At 41.3% G+C, this 5000-nt stretch overlaps 1 protein-coding gene across 3 annotated transcripts in view; it reads right to left on the reverse strand.

Moving 5' to 3' along the window:
• Positions 1-5000, reverse strand: part of LOC119575228 — a 99892-nt gene that overhangs the window by 3623 nt on the left and 91269 nt on the right. The window lies entirely within an intron of this gene.

Consider the following 5000-nt stretch of genomic DNA (forward strand, 5'->3'; position numbering starts at 1 on the left):
GATGATGAGGAGGAGGAGGAGGATTAAAATGATGATGATGATGATGATGATGATGATGATGAGGAGGAGGAGGAGGAGGAGAAGAGGAGGAGGAGGAGAAGGATGGTGATGATGATGAAAATTATAATAATAATGATAATGATGATGTTCTAAATGCAGTTACATTGGGTCACTGAAGGATTTGTAATAATGATGATGGTCTAGGTAATGATAATTATTTCTTAATAATAATGATCTGTTCTCTTAGGTTATGAAAGTTTACGTAATAATGAAACTTCATAGTGATAAGTATAGATATTAATTGTAAAAGATAAATATCAAAATACTACAACGTTGATGAATGCTTTAAAAAAATCAAAGTGATGTTTTTATTTTTATTATTATGTATCATTATTACTATTATATATATATATATATATATATATATATATATATATATATATATATATATATATATATATATATATTTTTTTTTTTTTTTTTTTTTTTTTTTTTATTCTAATATCTCTACTGCTATTAATGAATCATTATGCAATGATATAGGATAATAACTAATGATTGCTAAGCATAGTAACAATGAAGCTGCAATAATACCACCATACCAAGCATTTGCATTGATGGCAATTTGAATTTCGAAGCCTCATTAAGAGTTTAAAAAAATGTATACGACATATGGAAATAATTATGAAATTCTTTTTTTTTAATCTTTTATATCTATAACAGGCAGACAGCCAGACACACAGACAGACAGAGAGGCAGAGAAAGAGGTAAGTGAAGATGGAGATACGGAACAATCTGTGGAAAGAGAGAAATAAATAAATAAATAAGTAAGAAAAAAAATGTGGGTATGTTTCTCTCTCTCTCTCTCTCTCTCTCTCTCTCTCTCTCTCTCTCTCTCTCTCTCTCTCTCTCTCTCTCTCTCTCTCTCTCTCTCTCTCTCTCTCTCTCTCTCTCTCTCTGTGTCTTCCATTCTCTCTCCTCCTCCTCCCTTCCTCCCCTCTCTCTCTCTTTCTCTTCTTTGTCTTCCATTCTCTCTCCTCCTCCTCCCTTCCTCCCCTCTCTCTCTCTCTCTCTCTGTGTCTTCCATTCTCTCTCCTCCTCCTCCCTTCCTCCCCCTCTCTTTCTCTCTCTCTCTCTCTGTGTCTTCCATTCTCTCGCGCAACAAAAACACATTATGAAGATGAGGTTCCACGCCGCAAGCTCCACTGAGGTTGACGATGGGGAGGTTGGAAAAGGGTATTGATTTAGAAGGTGGGGGTCGGTTGGGGGTTGGAGGTTGGGGGAGGGGTGGGGGAGGGGTTAGGGGGAAGAGGGGAGGGGGAAAGGGTTGGGAAAGGGGTTAGGGGAGGGGGAAGGGGAAGGGGGAAGGGGTAGGGGGAAGGGGGGAGGGTTGGGTAAAGGAGGAAGGGAGGGTGTTGGGGGAAGGGGAAGGGGTTGGGGAAGAGGTTCGGGGGAAGGGGTTGGGGAGGGGGGGAAGGGAGTAAGGGGAAGGGTTGGATAAGGGGGAAAGGGAGGGAAAGGTTAGAGATAAGGGAGGGGGAATGAGAAGGGGAAGGGAGGTTATGGAGAGTTGGGGAAGAGGTAATGAAGTGTTTGAGGAGGAAAGTGGTTGGGGGTTTTGTGGTGGGGAAGAGGAGGGAAGGAATGGGGAAATGGGTGACTAAGGGGTGGGGGAGGAGGTGGGGAAATGGGGAAAGGAGTTGGGGAGGAGTTGGGGAAGGGAGGAGGAGAAGGTAAACTAATAAGGGGAAGCAGGAAGGACAAAGTTAAGAAGAGAGAATAAGGAAGAAAGAGGAAGAAAAAATAAGAAGAGGAGGGTGAAAAGAGGAGGGGGAAAAGAGGAGGGGCGACGAAAGAAGGGGATGAAAGATAGAACGAAGAATAGAAGGGGTGGAGTAAGTAGAGGAGAAGAAGGGGAAAAGGACGATATACGAGGGAAGGGGAGAAAAGAAGAAGAGGGGAATTGGAGATTGAAGGAGGAAGGGAGGACCGAAAGAAGGAGAGAGAGGGATGAGGAAAAGAGGAAAAGAACACAATAAAATTGCAGTGGGAGGAAGAAGAACGAGAGGAGGAAAATGGGAGATGGAAAGGGAATAGAAAAAAAAGGAGAAAAATAAGAGAATATTAGGAGGAGAAATAAACAACGGAGAAAAGGAAGCAAGGGAAAGGGGAGAAAAAAAGAAGGAAGGAGGAAGAAAAGGAGGAGAGAGGAAGATGAAGAATAATATGCAGAGAAAGACGGATAGATAGATAGATAAATAGATAGATAGAGAATGCAGTAGATGGAAGAAAGACAAAAAAAAAGCAGTAAAATTAGAGAAAAAGGAAGGAGGAGGAAGAAAAAGAAAGAGAGAAGGAAAAAGGAAAATTCAAGAAGAGAGAATAAGGAGAGAGAGCACACAGGAGGAAGGAAATGAAGGAGGAATGAATGGGAGATAAAGAAGGAAGATGGGAAAGGGAAATAATGAAAAAGAAGGAGAAGAAGTAGAAGAAGAAACTTAAAAAGGAAAAGAAGAAGAAGAAGAAGAAGAAAGATTAAAAGGAAAAGAGGATGAAAAGAAGAAAAAGAAGAAGAAAGAGAAGAATAAGAAAAAGGAAATGAAAGAGGAAGTAGGAGAGAGCGAATGAAAGAAGAAGAAGGAGAGAGCGAATGAAAGAAGGAGAAGGGGAGAGCGAATGAAAGAGGAAGTAGGAGAGAGCGAATGAAAAGAAGAATTGAAGGAAGAAGAAGGAGAGAGTGGATGAAAAGAAGAGAGAAAGCGAAGAAAAGAAAAAAAGAAAAGAGAAGAGCGAATAAAAAGAAGTGAAGAAGCGAGAGCGAATGAAAGAGGAAGAAGGAGAGAGCGAATGAAAGAAGGAAGAAGGAGAGAGAGCGAATGAAAGAAGGAGAAGGAGAGAGCGAATGAAAGAAGGAAGAAGGAGAGAGCGAATGAAAGAAGAGAAGGAGAGAGCGAATGAAAGAAGAAGAAGGAGAGAGCGGAAGAATGGAGAGGAGAAGCAGAGAAGAGAGGAGAGAGCTGAAAGAGAAAAGACAGGAGAAAGGAAGGAAGAGCGAATGAAAGAAGGAGAAGAGAGAGAGCAGGAAGAAGGAGAGACGAAGAAGAGGAGAGGAGAAGCGAATGAAAGAGAGAAGAGGAGAAAGAGGAGACGGGAGAGATGAGAGAAGAAGGAGGAGGAGAAAGAGGAAAAAGGAGAGCGAATGAAAGGAAGAAGAAGGAGAGAGCGAATGAAAGAAGGAAGAAGGAGAGAGCGAATGAAAGAGAGGAGAGAGCGAATGAAAGAAGGAAGAAGGAGAGAGAAGGAAAAAGGAGAAGGAGAGAGCGAAGGAAAGAAGGAAGTAAGGAGAGAGCGAATGAAAGAAAAAGAGAGAAGAAGAAAAGAAAAGGAAAGAAAGAAAGGAAAAAAGAGAAAAAAAGAAGAAAAAAGAAGAAAAGAAAAAAAAAAAAAGAAAAAAAAAAAAAAAGGACCGAAGAAGAAAAGGGGGGAAAAAGAAAAGAAAAGAGAAGAGGAAAAAGAAAGAGAGAGGCAAAGAAGAGAAGGAGAGGGGATGAAGAAAGAGGGAGAGCGATAAAAAGGAAGAAAGAGGGAAAAGAAAAAAGGAAGGGAAAAAGAAAAAGAGGGAAAAAGAAGGGAGGAGGGAAAAAGGAAGGGGGAAGAGAGAAAAAGAAAGAGAAGCGAGAAAAAAAAGGGAGGAGGAAAAAAAGGGAAAGAGGGGGGAAGAAGAGAAAAGGAGGGGAAGAAAAGGAGAGAGCGAATGAAAGAAGGAGAAGGAGAGAGCGAATGAAAGAAGGAGAAGAGAGAGCGAATGAAAGAGGAAGAAGGAGAGAACGAATGAAAGAAGGAGAAGGAGAGAGCGAATGAAAGAGGAAGAAGGAGAGAGAGAATGAAAGAGGAAGAAGGAGAGAGCGAATGAAAGAGGAGAAGGAGAGAGCTAATGAAAGAAGGAGAAGGAGAGAGCAATGAAAGAGGAAGAAGGAGAGAGCGAATGAAAGAAGGAAGAAGGAGAGAGCGAATGAAAGAGGAAGAAGGAGAGAGAGAGCGAAGGAAAGAGGAAGAAGGAGAGAGCGAATGAAAGAAGGAGAAGGAGAGAGCGAATGAAAGAGGAAGAAGGAGAGAGAGAATGAAAGAGGAAGAAGGAGAGAGCGAATGAAAGAAGGAGAAGGAGAGAGCGAATGAAAGAAGGAGAAGCAGAGAGCGAATGAAAGAAGAGGAGAGAGCGAATGAAAGAGGAAGAGAGGAGGAGGAGAGCGAAGATGAAAGAGGAAGAAGGAGAGAGCGAATGAAAGAAGGAGAAGGAGAGAGCGAATGAAAGAAGGAGAAGGAGAGAGCGAATGAAAGAGAGAAAAGGAGAGAGCGAATGAAAGAGGAAGAAGGAGAGAGCGAATGAAAGAGGAAGAAGGAGAGAGCGAATGAAAGAGGAAGAAGGAGAGAGCGAATGAAAGAGGAAGAAGAGAGAGAGAAAAAGAAGAGGAGAGAGCGAATGACAAGAGGAAGAAGGAGAGAGCAAATGAAAGAAGGAGAAGAAGAGAGCGAATGAAAGAGGAAGAAAGAGAGAGCGAATGAAAGAGGAAGAAGGAGAGAGCGAATGAAAGAAGAAGAAGCAAAGAGCAAGATTGAACGGCAAGTCTGGTTCTTGAAGCGAGTGATAAGGAGATAGTGAGAAAGATAAAAAAAAAAAAAAAAAAGCGGAGATGGGGTGCAGACAGCCAAGCGAAAGAGGGAAAAGGATAGACTCAATAAAAAAGGAATAAGATAGGCTAAGAGGAAAGGCAAATTATGACGATAAGAAGATAAGATAGGGTGAGAAGATAAGAAAGAACGGACGTATAAAATGAAGATAATCTTGGAGAAAAGATAGAGACTAGAGAAAAGAAGTAGAGAGGGGAAAGTAATAAAAAGCGAAGAGAATAGGGTGATAATGATGATAACCGGGGGAAAATATGATAGGATCTGAAAGCTGGAAGAGAGAAAATTCAATCGAAGTTTTTGAAGAAAGATGT

This window comes from Penaeus monodon, chromosome 7 (genome assembly GCF_015228065.2).
Source record: "Penaeus monodon isolate SGIC_2016 chromosome 7, NSTDA_Pmon_1, whole genome shotgun sequence".
NCBI lineage: Eukaryota > Metazoa > Arthropoda > Malacostraca > Decapoda > Penaeidae > Penaeus > Penaeus monodon.